Raw genomic sequence first — 21,654 nt, 5'->3', positions numbered from 1 at the left:
GCGACAAGGCAAGGGAGGGGGAACACAGGGAGGACAGGACAATGATCCTACTAGGCCAAGTGTCATGGACAGAGACAGTGCATTACATGGTCAAAGATAACAAGTAAGTAACGGCCAGCATGTGGCAAGTGCATGGGTAAGTGCGGCCAACAAGTGTTGAGGGCTGGTAGGGGGACTGTAGGGATACAGAAACAGTCCCCAAGTGCGGGGTTGTCAGGTGGGCAATGCAGGTGTGTGGCGCTGGTGGGGAAGGACCTGGGCCTGAGATCGGGGGTGTTCAGGTAGCTAGTGCTGTTCTGGTTACAGCCAGGAGGTCAGCAGAGGAGAAGAGGAGAAAAAGCAGAAGCAAAGAGAAAGGTTTTGAGGTGCTTCCAGAGCCGGAGATGGTTCTCCTCAAGTTTAAGGGAGGCAGGGAGGCTGTTCCAGAGGGAGGCCCAAGCTCAGGAAAGAGATCTACCACCAACTCATTGCTTGGAGAAGCGACTGACCATGAGGGAGTTGGAGGCGGATGAGCGAAGAACTCGAGAAGGAAGATATTTAGGAAGAGAGAGTTGAAGGGATTTAGGCCCCAGGCCCCAGAAGGCCTTGTGGACGATGCAGAGGGTTTTGAACTTAATCTGCAGCCACTGGGAGCCAGTGCAGAGATTTCAGTTCTGCAGATATATGATCCCTGGGCTTGAGGCCAAGGACAAGTCTCACAGTCCTGTTCTGAATAAGTTTCAGAGGGCGGAGAGTAGAAGCAGGCAGATTTAGAAAGAGGCTGTTGCAATAGTCTAGACTAGAGAGAACCAGAGCTCTGGAGACAGTGCGCTTCTGGGGGACAGCGAGGAAGGAAAGAATACCTCTGAGGAGGTGTAGTTGGTAGTGTGAAGTCTTAGAGATGTCAGAGATGTGAGGAGAGAAGGAGAGTGTGGAGTCGAAGATGACCCCGAGTTTTTTAGCCTTGCAGGTGGGAGTAGGAAGAGGGCCAAGAGAGGCCGTCCAGAGAGCAGCAGGGAAGGAAGAAGCAGGTGTGCCGATGAGGAGAATCTCAGTCTTAATGGCATTAAGGCAGAGGTCATTTCCGGCACATCACTCCTGGATGGCAGACAGACAGTCAGAGATGAGGGAAGGAGAGGAGGAGGCCAAGGGTAGCCTGAAAATGAGCTGAGTGTCATCCGCACATCACTGGGAGTTGGGGCAGAGAACGACAATGCGGTGGGCAAGGAGTGCCAGGTATTTTTTGAACAGCCAGGGAGATAGTTTAGACCCCTGGGGAACACCACAGGTAGAGAAAAAGATAGCGGAGAGGAAGGACCCAAGTTGGACCTAGGAGGGTCGGTCAGAGAGGAAAGAAGTCAGCCACGCCAGAGCCTGACCAGTGATACCCAGGTTATCACAAAGATGATTGAGCAGGATGGCATGGTTGACGTTGTCAAAGGCAGAAGAGAGATCAAGCAAGATGAGAATGCAATGGGTGTTAGAGTCAAGGTTCACGGGTGTTCAGCAGAGCAGTTTCCATGCTTCTGGCAGCTCTAAAGCCAGAATGATGGTCATGAAGATAACCAACAGTTTCAGTGCCCGGAAGGGAGTGATGGAGATTGGGCAATAGTTAGCCAGGCTGGAGGGGTCGGCAGAGGTTTTCTTAAGAAGAGGGTGCACAGGGGCGTGCTTTAGGGGGATGGGAAGACTCCAGTGGCGAAGGAGTGATTGCAGAAATCAGCCATGGCAGGAGCCAGGGAGTCGATGTGGTCCTTGATCGATTTGGAGGAACAGGGGTCAACCTGTTTTGACAAGACTTTCATAGATCAGACTTGTCTAGAAATCTCATAAGTGGAGAACAGGGGAAAGGCAGAGAAGGAGGGAGGAGAGGTGGATGAAGAAGGGCCAGAGGAAGAGCAGGGAGTAGGGGGACGGAGGGGATAGGAGGAGAGTAAGGAAAGGATGTCCTGAGTTTTAGAGATGAAGTGAGAAGCCAGTGCCGTGCAGATGGCCTGGGAAGGGACAGGAGAGGTAGAGACTGCGGCAAGAATGGCCAGTTCTGTGCAAATTTTAAAGAGTTCAGCCAAGTTGTTAGATGCCGCAGAGACACAGGCTTGGATATGAGCTCTCTTCTTGGTTAGGACAGAGAGCCGGAATTGCCTTTGCAGCAAGCGGCAGGAAAGTTTGTCAGAGAATGTACATGAAGCACTCCATTTCCTCTCGGCCACCCTGCACTTGCGTGTTAGGGTGACGAGGTCTGAGTCAAACCAGGAGTTCCACTTGGCTTCGGGCTTCAGGCGGCTTCTCATGACAGGGGCAAGGATATCAAGAGTATCAGATATAGCAGAGTGGAGCGTGGAGAGGGCTCTGTCAGGGTGAGAGTCAGCCAAAGGGGTATGGGGGGTGAGAAGGTGGTGGCAAAAGCCTCAGCTGACACACGCTTCATGGGTCGGATGACCGAGAAGGTGGGTGGCAGTGATGAAAGTGGCTTGGCCTGAGGGTTAGGGAGGCCTGGGTTGGAGACCAGGATGTCCTTTTCAAACTCCTTCCTACCAGATTTAGTGAGGAGAGCAGTTAGAAAAGATAGAGAGACAGAGAACACCATAGAGTAGGTGGGAGAGGAGAGAGGTGGAAGTGAGAGCGGGAGACCCTAGTGAAGGACACTAGCGTAGGCAGACCAGACAGCGAGAGGCAAGCAGGTTGAGCAATAGGACAAGATGCCGACACTCAGGATTAAAGAGTTCGCAAAATGCACATTATTGTTAAGACAGGTGAGGAGACACACCTAACTTTGAGAATCCTGAATGGGGAGAAAAGGCCTAGTTTACACAATGCAATGTTTTCAAATACTGGTACAGTGCATTAATAACACATGGAAAAACACATCTAAGTTTGAGAATCCTGAATGGGGGAGAAAAGGCCTAGTTTTCACAACGCATTTTTTTCAAATACTGGTACAGTGCATATAATAACACATGGAAAAACACACCTAAGTTTGAGAATCCTGAATGGGGGATAAAAGGCCTAGTTTACACAATGCATTTTTTTCAAATACTGTTATAGTGCATATAATAGCAGCACATAGAAAAACACACCTAAGTTTGAGAATCCAGAATGGGGGAGAAAAGGCCTAGTTTTCACAATGAAATTGTTTTCAAATACTGGTATAGTGCATATAATAGAAGCACATGGAAAAAAAACACAACCACAAAATATGAAAGCTGCTATGAGGAGAGCGATAAACCAAACTAGACAGGGTAACTCTGTAAATACTTGTGAAAAAATAGCCAAAATGTGTACAAAATACAAAAATCAACTGAAACAACACAAAGCCTTGCAATTACAGAGAGCAGGTGAAAGTATGTTAGCTGGTAACGCTTTCAAATCAAGCACAGAAATATGGACCCTGTTGAAAACTAGAGCAAAAGATGCACCTTCCTCATGCTTGCTCAACGCTATTAGTGCCCAAGCATGGTCGAAAATTCTCACAGCTATATTTCCAAGCCCTGTATATCCTCTAGATACAGTGAGATCCAAATGACCAGCATTAATGTGCCTCAAATCCAAACATTTGACCACAAAGATATACTTAAAATAATAAAAAAGCAGAGCCCTTCCTGTGCACCTGGTCCAGATGGGCTTGCAAATACAACACTGAAAGCAAATCCACATTTATGGGCCCACATTTTAAATCTGTTATTTCGTAAAGTCTTGCAAACCAGTATAATTGCACCTTCATGGAAAACATTGATCATTACTCCAATCTTCGAGAAGGGCAATCAAAATGATCCCTTCAACTACCAGCCTATAGGTCATCTGGATATTCCAGGGAACATCTTTGCATGCCTAATAATGAAAGAATTAGGAAAGTGGCTAGAGAAATCAGCCAAGGTAGATAGCCATCAATCAGGCTTTGTGGCAGCACTGGGCACAGCTGTCAATCTGCTGATTTTAACTGCTATTAAACAACAAGTCCTGTCAACTAAACAGAAGGTATATTTGGCATTCATAAACTTCAAACAGGCCTATGATTCTATATCATGGCAGTGTCTATGACAAAAGCTAAGGTCGGCAGGATGCCTGACTTTCATTGTGGAGTTAATACAGCAGTTCTATCAAATCACTAGCATAAGGGTAAAACTGAATCAGGAAGGTTTATTAAATGATTGTATCCACACCTAGCGCGGCCTAATATAAGGCTGCATCCTAGCCTCAACTCTATTTAATTTTGACATTGATGATTTAAACATCTCCCTTGATGCAAGAAGATCTTTTGCGCCGAAAATGAGTGAAGCTTTCATCTCCTGGCTCCTCTATGCGGATGATCTAGCCATCATTGACCAGACACCCATTGGTCTCCAGATGAAATTGACAGCATTACAAACTTATGCCATGGCAAATGCACTGATGATTAATATAAAACAATCAAATATTCTAATGCTATCAGCTGCCAAGGAAAGGGCTAAACCTAACTTCAAATGGTATATAGGCAAACAACAATTACATTTAAAACACGAGTTCTGCTATTTAGGCCAGAATATTAATGACAATGTGCACGATATGCAGTTTAAAAACGAGATGAAATTTAAGATGATAAATCTAACCTCTCAAGTGAAATGAATTCACTATATATACTGGACATTCTCCTGCAGCCCAATAATAACATACTGCAAACCAAAAGTAGTCCCAGTAGTCAGAACTACATTGAAGGTATTTATTGGAAACAAATATTAGCACTCCCAAAAGTAAACCTATTGAAATAATTTGCTTTGAACTAGGCCTAGTATCCCTACAAACAATAGTAAACTGGCAGACTCTAGCCCTCTACAGGACATGCCTAATGCATCAAACTCATGTATTAATCTTATTACCAGCTATTGCAGAGCCCCTAAAACAATAATAATGATGCATTCCTCATCACCTGGAAAGCCCACTGCTTGACAATTATGAAAAAAAGCCTGCATTGATAGCTACCTACTCATTGCCAACCCACAGCGTGCAAAAACAAAATGGTATCTAGCTGAATGGGGCAATCATGGAACAAATACCTAAAATACAACATTTTTAGGAGCAGAAATGTCATGGCGAATCCATTAAAACAAACGCCAAACTACCTTTTGAAGTTTCTGTATCAGAACTATCGGGACAGCCTGATGCGATTGCGCTTTGACCTATGGCCGACTAAAACCGTATTACCTTTGTTATCCAAACAAGGCACTAACTCAAACGTATGCAGATTTTGTGAGTCCACCGACGTAAATGAAACTCTGGAACATCTCCTGGTGTTTAGCTGTAATGAGAAAATAATTATTTTACAAATTCTTCATGAATTCAGAATACTGTCTCCCAAACAAATGTGGTGCTAATTTTCAATGGAAATCATATTTCATTGAACATAGCCGTGATAACATGTCTATTAAAACTGAATCTACACTGTGACTTGTCAGAAGTTACCAGAACTGATTATATCCAAACCTAAATCTGCTGTGATTGTTTGCACCAAATCAAGGGCTTATGCTAGAAATAACATTAAAAAATATAGTCCAAGGAACTTTCTGGTGAGAGTTCTTTGCTATAATGGAACGCACAAAAGAAGCTTGAATTCTAATGGTGAGGTAACACACAGGAAGTAATTCACTTTTTATATCGTAAGAGCAAAGAACCAAATCACATAGTATTGTGTTACTTCTCAACAATATAAATTAAAGAAATGGAATGTTTGACAATGAATGTAAAGGAACTATTGAAAGAAAATAATCAACTTGGTGTTTTACTTCTGTCTATTGTTTCAGTAATGTTATTGCCAACAAAACAGCATTTTAAATTATTTATTACTAGGGGTAATTGTTAAGGACATAAGGAAACGCATTGTCAAAGGAATTTTATGTGATCACTGTATTTTAACTGTAAACAACTAAGACATGTACATTTTTTTAAATGATTATGTAAATTGAGAAATCATGTCTTACATTTTGTATTTTTCGAAAAGGTTGACTTCCAACCAAAAAAAAATAAAGTATTACATGATAGCCACATCAAATTGGTATCAAACATGTGTCAGACCTGTGAGCCAGGCTCACCTGTGGAAGGATTATGTGTATTCCTACCAGCCATGCTGTTTTTCTTCTCTCCCAGTAAGACTGTAGCCCTCAAGGGTTGCCTCGCTTTGTTCCTTTGTGAGGGCAAGTAACACAGAAGCCACTACACTGAAAGCTATCTTGGGAACAGGAAACAAAGGGCACACACATTCACAAATGGAATAGCCTCATGCCAAGTGCTGCATACTAAAAGTGCATTTGAATCTATTGAGAATAAAAGGGGCAGGGTTTACTGCAGAGAAAAGAAGCTCCTTAGAACTGGAGGAATATTCCACCATCTTGTTTCTCTCTGCCTCAGTCTTTCCTTGCTGCCCCATCCAATTCCTGAGCCACAAGGCTCTTTGGGCCAAATGTCAGAAGGCAAAGTTCACGTGTTCCAAGAACAGGGACTTGACCCCTAGAGCAGGCTTGCTTTTTCCCATAATCTGCAGATTTTTGTCTTTAAAAGAAGGGGTCTTCCACTCTGTCTTTTAATCATTTGTGGACTAAATCTACAAGAAAAATTCATTGGACCTCTGCAGTTTTTTTCAAAGCCCTCCACTAGGGGGTGAGAACTGCATGTCCAAGGCAGTTAACTCTGCCCTGTAGCCATCTGCTGGGCACATTGGGGGTGACATGCTGCTGGAACATGACCTGCCTCAATGCCAGCCACAATGGTACCCAGGACCTCACTGTGTAGACGGATGCATGCAGTTATGTGTCAACCCCCTCTCCCCCCAAAGTTTGGGAGGAGCCTGAAAACAAGGACCCATCTTACTCCTGAGACCCCAGAGTGTGGCTAGCAGCACCTGAGAGCCAGGCCAGCCAGGATCCCTGTGTTTTTCACCAATGAACTGCTTTGAACTGTCATTCTAGCCAATTTGATCCAGACAAACCAAAAGGACCATGTGGTGCTGCCTTTGGCACTCACCTGATCTGTAAACCCCTGATCACAGTGGCACTGCACCAGTTGAGCATGTCACTGCCCCGGCTCGAACATGAAGGTCATTGTCATACCTACCACCTTGCAACCACCTTTTGAACCACCAGCATCGTGTTGCTATAACTCTTCATCAAGAGTCAATCAGACCCTGGGGGATCATTTGAACTGCAATGTTTAAATGCTGCACAAGAGGCTCCCGACTCAAACTATGCATCCAGTCACCGACATCTTCATTGTCGAACCAACTGCTGAATGGAGCCTGGTGGCTCTCACAATCCGCCCTTCGCTAAACACCACATTGAGCTACTCTTTGAAACACCAGCATCTTCGCTGCCAATCTTCATCAGCAGTCGAACCAACCATGGAGGCCTCATCGATCCTAGACCATTGATGCTGCATAAAATCACTTGTCGCATACTATGCATCCAGCCACCAGCATCTTTGCTTTGAACTGACTGTGCCGAATGGACCCTGGTGGCCCTTACTATCTGCACTTATGCAAAAACTAACGAACTTCAGCTCGTCCCATGGTTTGACATCTGCTCTCCATCTGCAAATCAATTGACACATTTGAGCCTGATTTGAAACTCGCAAACTTGACCAAGGAACATGGCTCGATGCTGCCAAACAACCAAGAATCGCAGAAAGACATTATTGACTCATAACTGCCGTCGTGGTCCAGCTTTGGGCTCTAAAGACTGGTTAAATCAAATTGATCACTGTTTGCAAACAAGAAAATATCCTTTTAAATAACATTGTGATTTGAATTGCCTTTCAAACGTAATGCATTATTGAGAATGCTACATCTATGTCTCTGTGCACATTTTGTGTTTTTTACCTCAGGGGGCAGTGTTGTGCAGTGTTTTTCTATTTAGTTATTCTTGCAAATGTGTTAAACTGATATATTTGTATAGAAACATGATTGGACATTCACTTTATTGTTATGCCTTGCTGTTTGGGTTGCTGCTGAAAGACATTCTTCCTCTCTTGAGAGTATAGCCTAAACTTGTCCGACACTACCAAAAAAGGCAAAGGAGGTATATCTCTTAACTGTGCCTGTTTTACATTTATCATTGGATCACTGTTGGTTTGTAGAAGGTTGCAGGCTGGGTCAGTAGTTTTACTAATACTCTCTCTTGTACTCCTGCTGAGCAGAAGTAATTTCGTCATAGTAACAGAAGTGATTTCACTTACCTAACCTGTCAATTTCATATATTCTAATGAGTGGAGCTTTTGGTTGGATAATGAGATTTGTTGTATAAGAGAATCTCACCTCCAGCATGTCCTAGAATCCCTAAGCAATTCCACTGATCATCCAGTAATCATGAAAGGTGTGCCACAGCGATCGTCACCATTGCTTCATTAAAAGGATGTCTATAAGCAGTGCTTAAGAAGATTTCCTTATTCAGATTAGACATTGCATGCAGAACAAAAGCCCTAGATATCGAAGTGGAAACTCTAGAATTGCCTTTGTGTCTGCCATGGAGGCAGGGTGGAAAACAAGCACGCAGCTGCTGAGTCTCCAAAAGAGGGAGAGAAGAATGGATTTGAAAATGGATGATACAACGTTATAGAGCAAGGGGTGGGTCATTATGGCAGGATAATGACCGACCACAAGTGGAACATGCATTAGGGGTCTTGTAAAATTATTTTTTTTCTATAGGAATGTGAATGCATTTTCCCATGTTTTATCTTTTATTTTGGTATATTGCAGTGCAATGACAGCTCCCCCTTGAGAGGACGTGTGTTCTTGAAAGACACATTGCCTAGAAGTTGCATTACTGTTTCCTGTGTCTGCTTTTGAAGTCAGAACGTTCAGAATGCCGTCAATACCAGTAGTTATTGACACTACTCTGAACATTCTGATTCAATGAAAGGAGGTTAATAATAATCTCCATGTGCTAATGTTAGTTTACATTTCCATCTACAGCACCCCGACCTAAGGGAACACTTTTCCCAGTGCATGAATGCTAAAATAAGAAAAATAGAAGACAAAATATAATGATGTGTGCCGGGTTCGTGGGAGGCCTCAGACTACTAGTTGGCATGGTATTAGGTACCATGGGTGATTGCATAACCTTTCAAATCACACACCTTTGGTGAGTGCCATCCGCACTGGAGGCAGTTCACTCATACACCAAGCATGTTCAATGGGCTCTCAGCAGCCAAAAACAAAATACCTGGATTGCAGTCACCCCGGTGTCACAAATGGTTGACAGTTACCTGAATACTGCGATCTACCCTCACTAGACAGGCCTTTTTGGACCCTCATTTTGTGAGACACATTTCTGGAAATGTTTGAAAGTTGCAGGACCTCAAACCACCCAAAACTTGACTACTCGGTCCACTTGAATTAAAGTCATGCAGACCCACTTATTATACGTAATTTTGGAGATGAAGTCACTGCTCTGGGCGCATCCAACATTACTGCGAGCGGTTATTTATTTATTTATTTATTTATTTATTTATTTATTACATTAAGCCCAAAGGCATCAGAGCGCTGTTGCAGACCAGTTACATTCAGTGCTTAGGGGGATATATGAGGGAGAGATGGTGGGAATAGGGTAATATCGCATCCATTATCAAATGTGTGTGTCAGTAACTAACTCAGCACAAACACAGGTGGATTTACCAGTCTCGGTAACAGAACTCTTTATCAGGAGTGGTGGTAAAACAAGGGGGATTTGCAAATACCACCAGTTCTAAGTTTTAACATCACTGCCAAACTCATAATGCGGCCTCACGTAGTCTAGGGATCGTTTAGCCAGTCAAATAAAGAGTAGCACAAGCTGACTGTAATCTGACGGCTCTGAATGCATAACACAGCCTTAGCAATGTGTCAGAAAGTCATGCAGACATATCACACAGAGTAAAGCAAGTCATCATGTACTATCAGGACAGACTGAAGCTTCGTTTTGTGATTGCATATTTGCCAATATGCTGCCCAGATCGTTTCTATCTACAAACATTAGCATTCTTATCATCGACACTCCTTTCATCTACTTCACGAACAGAAAAAAAGCTACATTCCATCGGCAAGCCCTGCATCTATAGAGATAACGACGAGCTCGAGCATTCAGCAACCCTGATCCCTGATAACCGAGGCTTGATATATGTTCTACACAAGCCGAATAGGAATACAAAACGGTATGTCACGGAGCTGTGGATGCATTCATTCGAGCCCTTTCATTGCATCGTAGTGCATGTCAGAATGTAACACTGACAGACACTAGTATTTACGGTGGCATACATAAATAAATAACGGTCTGTAATAAACATGCATGATATTATTACACATGTGTGATGAGTATGATATTGTTTACAACTAAGGCATATTTCACATTGTTTAATTCCTTGTTTGCATATGTTATTTACCCATGGTTATAAATGGTGCTTACCTTGAAATGTATGTATACCACAGCAAATATGGCACCCTAAAGTACTGTTTTTGTCTTGCAAGTATATTAATTAAAGGGATCCAGCATGGATCACTCAGTAATGCGTTGTGTAACAAAGGGAGTGTGACAATACAGCGCAGCTGTAGTGTCCTTGCACCACCAGGATCCAGATTACACTTGTCATGGTGCAATGGTTTCCTAATATGTCCCAATGTTTTTTGGAAATAGGGCCAACTTTCCCATAGTGCTAATACAGTGCTATGTTGTACTTGCAGCAGTGCAGTAATATGGCCCTAGGTGCTTGTTGGTGCTTGACAAGCAGCTGATATGAGAGGTTGCAGTTTCCCTACCCTCAGAACATGTGGTGGGCAGCCTGTATGGCTTCACATGTGCATGTCAATTGATGGGATGAAAGGCAGTTACTTGCATTACTTTCATTGCTGGCATTAGGGACGAGCTCCCCATATCCAGGATCCAGCAAAAAATGTCTCCCTGGGTCTTGGATCCGGCTCAACCAATCCGGGGAAATATATGTGCACTCAACATTTATTTTAGAATGCTGTGGTACGATGAGTTTAAACTATGCTGCAGGACCAAGTTTAAAGGTACTTCTCACAAGACCACGTGGTACAAGGAGCCCTTCTTTATATTGCACTCTACAGAAAAGGTTGATGTGCAATGTTTAGGTTTAGTAGGTGTGCACATTTAATATTTTGCTGGCAATATTATAATAAACGTGCCTTTTTTTCCCCAGCTATTCATCATTAATCATCTGAGGGGCTTAGATGCAAATGTTTATTGAGGTGTGTTAAATATCTGTCTGCCTGCCCCCTCGTAATGCTGTGGGCGCTAACCAGTAAAAAAAAACAGTCAATTTCCTGCACGGATTACTTACACAATGTACCTGACCCATCAAAATCGGACCTCAGCCATTTTAATTAGTCAGTGAGATGTTCCTAGGACCATTCCTCTTTTCCGGTCTGATAGGTGTAGTTTGCTTTTTATATACTGATCTCATCCATTTACAATCTTCTATAATAGCCTCCATCAATATTGATTTATCGTTTGATTCTTTTCTGGCTAGACCGCATAGACGATTTTGCCATACCTTAGAAGTTTCCACTTCTAAATATAGTCATTGCTCTAATTTATTCAGCAAGGGTGCTAAACCTTGAATCTGAGACGTGTTCCTCTCTGATGCTGAATAAAGGTCCTCAAGGGATGAGTTAATGTTCTCGTAAAGTTTTAAGAAAGGGCGACTGAAATTGATAATGCTGCTATCACTGCATTCTGGACATTCATAAACTAATCCCTTCTTTCTTTATTTCCCTCTTCTTGCCATCTTCTCTCCTCTTCCGCCTCCTTCCTCTTAAGGTGGGGTGTAGAGCTTACTCCAGCCACCCAGAGGATCCGTGCTTCCCACTCATTCCAGAAAGATGGGGTTCTGGTCTAGGGTTAAATTTGCTAATAGACTCTCTGGCACCTGTCCGCTTGATCCTGCGCCCTTCTCAATGAAGGCAGAATTTTGTTGTCCAAAGCCACTATCTTCTCTTTAGTCAGACTGCTGTTTTTCTCCCTGACAATTTTACCGGTCAGGGCCAAAATATCCAATATTAGCTTTTCTGCCAACTCAGAGTTAGTAGAGTTTCTCAGTTTTTGCGGTGGTTATTTTAAAGAGGTGCTGGGGTCCGGTCTTATTGATTCCTCGTTCACCTCCTTAGTCCATTTAGTGGACGGGGGTTCACCTCCCTGAGTTTCACTCTCTCAAAGGAGTTCCTGGTCATTCTCCCAGTACGTTGCATCTTGATCGTACATAGCTAGGGTGAAATTCGATTGGAGTGAACTTGAGGTATCCGGTCTTGATCTTACCTCAGAAGTGCCATGCGCACTCTCAATTATCTCCACTTTGTCTCTTCCCACTGACAGAACAGCCCCTTCTTTATTCATCACTTGTGACCCCTGCCAAGTTCTTTACTTCATGGGGGGCTATTTCCTTTATTGACTTAGCTTGGATTTTAATTAGCTGGGCCAGGGGGTCCCTGTACTTTGTATTTCTCCAATCAATAGCGGCATCTATAGATGTATCTTTCTCCCCATCTCGCTTTCCATCAATAATGTCGGCTCAAGTCGGGGGTTCAATGATTTTTTTAATTCAGTTTCCCATTGATTGTTTGAGGGTGGTTTGTTCATAGCACTCGCCACTTTACCACTTTCTCCAGGGGCTGGGCAAACCCCTGTATCAATCTGGGGAATAGTGCCTTGAATTGGCGCTGGCACATGGTGAGAAGGGGCAGCCCGCTGTGGGGAGGCGGAGGTATCACCTTCGATCGTGTCAATCCCCTCCCCAGGAAACACGTCTTCTCTGGTAACTGCATATTCATTCCTCGTTATTTCCTTCAGGGTTGCTTGATCGCAACTGGGGCAGACAACCGCCGGGGGCTCATCCACTACCGTTCAAGCTTCAGCAGCAGACTCCCGCCCCTGCAATGAGGCAGGGCACGGCAAGTTTGTCATCTTCCCCTCTGGCCTCAGAGCCAGAGCTGCACCTGGTTCGCCTCAATCTCTGACCCTCTCTTCCGCACAAGCCATGGTAAGCTCAGGCGGGGACACAGCATTAATCCTCCTCAGGTCGCTGCCCATGCTATTTGTTACATTTCCGCTCTCTAGCGGTGGCATAATTAAAGGTGCAACTTTCTCATGCGGGGAGGGGGGCTCACAAGTGCTAAAAGTCAGGCGTGATTGTCTCAGGAGCAAGTTCGCAGTTTTAGGGAGAGATTGCGCAGGGACAGAGTTAATCCGCTGCCTCACCTGAAGTCTGGTTCTCATCCCCTGTAGTTCCCCCCTTTGATTGAAGTGGGACGCCGTCTGGCTTCTTCATCATAGTGCAGCTCCTCTAGACACCCCACACAACCCCTGGCAAACACCGGGCAACAACACTTGCTCATCACTTTTGCTCCGCTTTCACAGGGAGTGGTGTATTTATGTGGTGTCTTCTGGTCAGGTCACATGGTCCAGAAGGCAGCTCCTCCTCCGAGTGGTTAAAGGGCCAGCAGCACAGTCCTATGCCAGACACCGGACAACCCCACTTGCTCACCACTTTCGCTGTTCTAAGAGGAAAAATACAACTATTTTCATAGTTGTCAAAATGACCCATTACAATCTGCAGTCCTGTTTTTTTGTTTGCATTCTGCGACTTGTATTCCGAGTTTTATAATGGGAAAATTGGAAGTCCCAGAATGCAAAGAAACAATCCAGGACTGGATAAGCACCTACAGATTCGAATAGATCATGCTGGCAACTATGTACTTTGCTTGCGAGCTCCCGGCTAGGAAAACCAAAAGAGCAATTTACTGAAATAATTAGGACCGCAGAGGTGTTTAAAATCCTAAACGAACTTGGTAAAACATCCAAAGGCAGAAACCAATCTTGCCCAGCCAGCAGACTGTAGACAATGGTGTTGCTTTCTTCAACAGCAAGATAAAGGATATCTGAGCCAATTTGATGCTCACCAACTACAGCATATATTGTATGATTTATGTGAAGGCGGGCAACAGTTTTCAATGTCTTCTCTGTTATCTCAGAACACTTGTTGCCCAAGGTAGTGACCAAAGGTTAAGCCTCTTTTACGGCGGAGCACCCCTGCCAAGCCTCATCTATCCAATCACATCTAGCACCCCCAGCCATCTTTTGAAATAACTCCATTAGACTTCAGGGAAACATACATACTCATAAATGAAGGACATGGAGAAGCACAGAAACCACCCTGCTCTGTGTCAGAGAAGAAGTGCCTGACTGAGCTCATTCGGCTGGGCCGCTCAGTGGCTTACAAACCAAAATAAAAGAGCACCGCATATTAATCCATTGCATGCAAGAAGACATGGAGATGTTCAGAACAGTCTTAAGATGGGTGTCTCCATTCCTCAAGTGCAGGTGGAACAACAACACTGAAGGCCAACCGAAGTCTGCAGTGCTCTGCAATCTCCCTTTGGCTTTATCTTGACTGTTTGATGAATTTCACAAGACTACTGCAATGGCTTTATCTTGACTGTTTGATGAATTTCACAAGACTACTGCAATATTCCAAGACCTCCTTTCATTGATGCACCAACGATTTGCAACTCGGGTCTAGCAAGAACCACAGCAGGCACGATTTGACCCTGACATCTAAAAGGAATACACGATTGGTTGTCTTTTAGCCACCTGGAGCAAGACTGAGATTTGACCCTCCCATTTAAAGAGCACCCACTCTGGGCATGTCCCGACACTTCCATAATTTGGGTAATTTTCAATACACATTTTTCATCTGGTCCAGGAATAAACTACATTGAAGAGCATGCTTTATCAGCTCCTTTGACTTTGCATAAACCTTTCATTTCTATATTTTGAACACAAACTGGAAATCATCCCTGCAGAATTCTTGATCAGATTGGACTTCAGAAATGGCTAACATGTGGGTGTGCAAAAACCTTCCTCCGCCACATGCAATGTATTCAGAACAGGGCACCAAGAATTGCCCTGAGCCAAAAAAGGAAGTCACATACAGTGTTGGGATATAAAAGCCTTCGTTGTCATCACTGACCCTGGAAAAGCTGATTGTAAACTGAAGCATTTCAACAGTAAGTTTACACTACGCACCTAGTGAGTAGACAATATAAAACTGTTTACAGATTACCTTAAATGAGACGATATCTAGTCTTAAATTACAGGGGAGAAGATGTGATCCTGGCACATGAAGCAACACTATAGCCTGTGAAATCCTGAGTGAGGCTATTATGAAGATCATACCTTGAGAATGAAATCACTCTGAAGGGCTGATAATTTTGAAATGTTTAGGGACTTTGCAATTTTTACTGGTCAGGCAAAACAAGATAAAATAGGAGGCCCATGATCACACATTGGGCACAAAATCCAGATTTACCTTTTAACCAATGCAAAGAGAATAGCAACCCCAAACCGGTACGGTAAAATAATTCCAGAACACCAAATAATCACTACACCTCTTTGCAAGGGAAAACAAGGTTTATCACATGTAAGCAGGTTTCAGGCAGTCCTGTAGAACTGAACTGACATAGAGGTTATCACTTTCCAAGAAGTTACAGGTTATATAGAGGTACACCACAACATCTGAATACATAGGTTACATTGTTATCCCACCAGCCTCATTGGCTACCACCTATAGAACATGCTAATACCCCCTACAGTCCATGAACTGATTGGCCACACTTTAAATAAACCCATTCCCCTAACATGTGGCCCACTAGATCGTCACTATTAAACCAGGTATGGGATTAGTTGTTTGAATGTATTGACACATTAATAAATCAAGACCATCATGAGATGTTCACCCCTGTGATCCAGAAACGATCAAAGTAAACTGGCAAGGCCAATTCTACTTTGATAAGACAATAGGCTTCTCATGATACCAGATGCAACAACGCACACTAGCTCCACCCCTGACCTACTAAATGTATTGAATGTATTGGCATCACTTCTGCTCCTCCTGTCCCAAATCACGGAACGTTCCAGACACAGTGCCCCCTTATCTCCTTCAACCCCAGGTGCACAATTATGATGTGACCGGGTCACCACTCTTCAGTCTGAATTTAAGGGATTTATTTGTTTTTGGTTATACGTATGCTTGCAATTTAAATGGGATGGTCGGTCTCAGGGCAGTATTTCGCGTTGCCCATTGGCATCACACAACCTTATGCCTGTCAGGCTTCCAGCTTCCAGGTCCAGGAGTGGCACGAACCAACCATCCCCCCAGCGGTTCCAGCACCTGCAAACTGAAGCTCTCACAGGCCTCCGGAACCCCAGTGGGGAAAGAGGGTTAGGGAATCGTTGGTTGGACAGGTTCAGTCTTGAGGGTAACTGGGAAGAGGGTTAGGAGAGGGAAAGTGGGTAGGACCGGGGACATAGGAAAACACAATCCAAAGCAATACAATCACAATAGGCATACATTCACTCTCATGCATGCAATACAGTAGAACCAGAAAGGCACTTAGCTCTGGGGTGAGTGCTGGCCTCCTTCCTGCGCACTCTCAGGTCCGGTTGTGGAGCAGTTCAATGCTGCAATGAGAGCGAGAATTACTTGGTGTGTTTCTTCACACACACACACTCTTAACACCATTCAATGCATGCATTATGTTTGTCCCCCATTCTACTGTCCCTTTATTAGTGACACGTGAGGAGATGGAGCTGCAACAATGGTGCGGTTTTACGCTGCATGTGGCTCTGCTTAATAGTTGTGTCTCGAGCACTCAGACGTGCAAGTTGCCTCCCAGAACGTTGGGTTGTGCGGCCTATCACACGAACCAAAGCGCGACTAACAGCCGCACGCCGCGTGACTAATCAAACGTAATATCACTGCCTCCCCCCCAAGGGGGTTAGTTCACAGTATGCGCGTTGTTCATATGCGTGCTGTTCACAACCCGCTAAAGTCTGCGATGCCGTAACAGCCACTTAGCTTTTATGCAGCAGGGGAATAGGAAGGTTGGGCGGTGCCCCCTGCGCGTGCCCCTTTGGTTTCCTGGGCGACCCTCCACTGTCTGCTCAATAACGCTGCGCCTGGCAACCTTTGCCGTGACGTGGACCTCCCCTCCGCACAGCCCGACTTATCTTTTAAAGGCGAGGGGCCTTTGAAGAAGATTTGGGGGGCACGGCCCCTCGTGATGATCCCCGCTGCAGGACCTCCTACCGGCACGTCCTCTCTGGTCGCGAGCTGAGAGCACAAGCCCCGTGCGTTGCTTCAAACGCGTGCGCATGCGCGAGCCTCGCCCTGCGTGGGCCTCGTTATGTAGTTCCTGGCCCGGGGGTGCTTGGGAAACGTAGTCTCAAAGGTTCCTCTCCTGCAATGAGGACAGAGAAGCCTTTTGTATGGTTGCACTTTGTTCTTTTTTGCAGCGGCTTTTGTTTTGTTTATAACCATAGATAAAATGGTATACTGGGTCCCAAGGTTTGTCCCTTGACAATACTCCCCCCCACACAAAAGGACCTGGGTTTGGGCTTGTCCGGATAATTCAGATGAAACCTTTTCACCAATCTCGGGGCATGAACATTTTGGGCTGGTTCCCAAGACCGATCCTCCGGTTCATACCCCACCCAATCAATCAAGCAATAGAGCCCATCTTTTTGTTGTCAGGAATTTAAGATAGCCTGAACTTCGTATTCTGGATGGTCTTGGACTAGTATGGGTGGTGGCCTCTCCGTAGGAATTGTGGGACGAGCTGGCTTTTTTATAGAGAAACATGAAAGGTGGGATGAATCTTCATTTGACTAGGCAGGCTTAACCTTACTGCTACTGGATTGACCATGGCTGTTATGGTGAAGGGACCCAGATATCGAGGCTGTAATTTACGTGGTCCGGCTAGTTTGATGTTACGGTTGGACAACCACACCCGATCTCCTTGTTGATATGTGGGACTTTTTCGTCTTTTTTTTATCAGCGTAAAGTTTATAGGTTGCTTTTGCTTCTTCCAAATTCTTTCGGATTTCAGCCCAAATTTGTTGGGCATGAGTGTGGCGTCCAGTCAGAGTGGGTAAATTTTGTGGCGGGGAGTTAGCCACTGTGGGCAAAACTCTTGGATGGAAACCATAGGTACCGTAAAATGGAGAGCATTTGGTGGAGGCATGGTCGGTGTTATTGTAAGCAATCTCTGCTAACCAAACATACTGTACCCAGGACGTCTCTGCGTTGGTGGTGTAACAACGCAAAAACTGTTCCAGGCCCTAGTTTACCTTTTCTGTATGGCCATCAGTTTCTGGGTGGTATCCAGAAGACAAACTTATTTCCATACCTATTAATCAGCAGAAAGCGTGCCAAAAACGAGAAGTAAACTGAGGGCGACGATCTGTGATAACACGGGTTGGCAAACCATGCAAACGTACAATGTTCTGTAGAAACAGCTCTGCTAACTCCCCTGCAGTAGGAACACCTTTACAGGGGATGAAATGACTCATTTTTGTGAGGGAGTCAACTACTACCAATATTGAAATGAAACCCTGAACTGGTGGTAAATCTACAATCAAATCCATGGTAACTGTGTGCCACGGGGATGGGGGTGTGGGTAAGGGTTGTAACAGCCCTGCAGGTTTTTGATGGCTGGCTTTCTGTCGACCACAGATGTTACAGTCAGAAACATAAAGCCGCACATCACGATTTAAGGTCGGCCACCAGTAATGACGAGCCACATTTCGCTGGGTTTTAGTTATACCTGGGTGACCTACTGTGGGGGCATCGTGACACCATTGTATGACCTCCTTTCGTAATTCAACCGTAGGTAAGTATAAGGCTTTGGCATAGTAAGGTATGCCATTCTCTAATGTGTGTTGTCCTCCTCTTGCACTCCAACCTTGTAACTCCTGCGCTGACATGACCTGGATGACATCCTCGAAGATGTTGGGCCTTCCCACAACTCCAATGATACGTGTGGAGGGTACTATCGTATTAGATTCCAGCACCTCTTTGTTTTTTCCTTCCGGATATCGTGATAGAATATCCGCCTTGCGATGGTCAGCTCCGGGACGGTAGGTAATCAAAAAATCAAAGTCGGCAAAAAACAGTGCCCAACGTAATTGACGAGGACTAAGGGTTTTTGCGGTTTTAATGAATTGCAGGTTCCTATGGTCAGTAATCATTGTCACAGTGTGACGAGCACCCAACAAGTAATGTCGCCATTCCTCAAAAGCTGCCTTTACTGCTAATAATTCTCGATCAGCAATAGCATAATTGACTTCTGCTGGTAGCAGTTTTCGAGAGTAGAAGGCAAATGGATGCAACAAACCAGTCTGAGGGTCTCCTTGGGACAATACCGCGCCTAAAGCATACTTAGAAGCATCTGTTTCTACTATGAACGGCAAGGCTAGATCCGGATGTCTGAGTACAGGTGCGGAAGTGAAGGCCTGTTTTAACTGTTGGAACCCCTTTTCGGTGGCTTCGTTCCATAGGAATGCCTTCCCCTTTTTGAGCAGTGCGGTAACTGGTGTTATTAACTCCGAAAAGTTCTTAATAAAACTCCGGTAAAAATTGGCAAAACCTAAAAAGGCTTGCACTTCTTTAACCGACGTGGGGACTGGCCATTCTAGGACAGCTTGCACTTTCCTCTGATCCATTTGAACTCCCGTGGGCGTTAGAAAATACCCCAGAAACTCCACTGTAGATTGATGGAATTCACATTTCTCAATTTTAGCATACAATTGATGATCCCGCAAACGTTGTAAGACCGCTCGAACGTGCTTTACATGCTCGTGCATGTTCTGGGAGTATATCAAAATATCATCTATGTATACTACTGCGAATACATCTAAGTACCGGCGCAGAACCTCATCGAGAAAATGTTGGAACGCTGCTGGGACATTACACAGGCCGAAGGGCATAACCTGGTACTCATACAAGCCGAATTTGGTCCTGAATGCCGTCTTCCACTCGTCACCGGCTCGTACTCGTACCAGGTGATACACCCCTCGCAGATCCAGTTTTGTATAGACTGTTGCATTACGTACTTGATCCAGCTGCACTGGAATGAGAGGTAACGGGTATCTATTTTTGATCGTAATGCGGTTTATACCGCGGTAATCAATGCAAGTCCTCAAATCACTGGTCCTTTTAGGTATAAAAAAGAGAGGTGATGATACCGGCGAATTGGAGTGTCTAATAAACCCGTTTTTGAGGTTAGTGTCAATATAGTTCTTTAGATGTAATGTCTCGGCTTCAGTAAGTGCATAAATGCGACTACACAGTAACACGGCTCCCGGCTCCAAGTCTATGCGACAATCGAACGATCTATGAGGCGGCAAGGTTTCTGCACCCTGTTTGCTGAATACCTCCTGATAGTCCCGATATTCCAGAGGCAGGGAGCTTAAATCCACGCCTTCCAAGGCGGTGGCACATATTGCACCTCTGGTTGGCTGTGTCTGTGTTACATCCAGGGTGGTTTTCAAACAATGTGTTTGACACTAAATGGAGGATAGGATTACCTTGCCTTCAGACCAGACCACCTGTGGATCATGTTTATAGAACCATGGCAGGCCTAGAATAATACCAAATTGGGGCGCTGCAATCAAATCGAACTGGATATGCTCCTCATGGTTTTGTTGACAAAGCAGAGTTAGTCCCTGAGTACAGTGTGTAATGGGACCCGAACTCAAGGCTGTCCCGTACACTGCTTTCACGGGTTCAGGAACTTCTTTTTTACACAAGGGAATTCCCAACTTATTGGCATGGGTTGTGTCGATGAAGTTACCCGTGGCACCAGAATCTAAGAGAAGGGTAACAAGAACCTCCTGACCAAGAAACCCTAAGGTTCCGGACATTGTTACATGTGGAGCGTAATTTAGGAGGCCAATGACTGGGGTAACTCTCATCGCTTGGCTCGACCGTACCACCCCTACTACTGTTGAGCCGAGGCGTTTCCCTGTATCTTGGGTTTAACAGGGCACTCTTTAGCGAAGTGTCCTGCGGTTCCGCAATATAAACAGAGCCCCTCCTTTCGCCTACAGTCTTTTTCTTCCTTAGAGAGCGGTCCTCGAATTGACCCAATTTGCATAGGTTCATCCCCTGAGGTCTTTTCAACTGGTCCTGCGGGTCGAGAGATGCGAGATTGATCCAACCGGGCTAAAGGGCGTGAATCACAGTGCTTTCTGTCACCATGACGTTCAGCTTGTCGGTGATCCAGGCGTAAAGCCAAGTCAATCATTGCGGGGCAATCTCTAGGCTGAGGATCTACCTGAGCTATTAGATCCTTCAGATCATTTCTCAAGCCCTGGTAAAAGAGGGAAATCTGTTTCTCTCTAGGCCAGTCTGCTTCCGCAACCAAACGGTTAAACTGAGTGACATAAGTCACTAATTCCTTACCCCCTTGGCATAAGGTCAAAAGTTCCCGATCCTTACACATGGTTGCCGCTCTACGATTGAATATGTTTCCAAATTCTGACTGGAACTCTTCCCAATCATACAGTATCCCATCATCTCTCTGCACTAGAGGGTTTGCCCAGGCCGCCGCATCCCCGGTGAGATAAGATATGACGAAGGCAGTCCTCGCCTGAGTAACCTTAAAGGCGGCTGGCTTCGTCAAGAAATGAAGTTTACATTGGGTTAAAAAAGTATCAAACTTCTGTGGATCACCCGCATATCTCTCTGGTGGGGCCAACGGGACCACAGATTCAGGAGAGACATGAACTTGAACTGGTGAGGGACTAACGCCTTCAGACGGAAGGGGAGACTGTTGTGCGGCCAAACTCCGCACCTGGGTAGCTAACAGTGCATAGTCCTGCCTAG

The sequence above is a fragment of the Ambystoma mexicanum genome, chromosome 12 (genome assembly GCF_040938575.1).
Source record: "Ambystoma mexicanum isolate Mex_15411 chromosome 12, UKY_AmexF1_1, whole genome shotgun sequence".
In the NCBI taxonomy this organism is placed as follows: Eukaryota; Metazoa; Chordata; class Amphibia; order Caudata; family Ambystomatidae; genus Ambystoma; species Ambystoma mexicanum.
The sequence above is the reverse complement of the archived record's forward strand: the minus strand, read 5'-3'. Positions refer to the sequence as shown.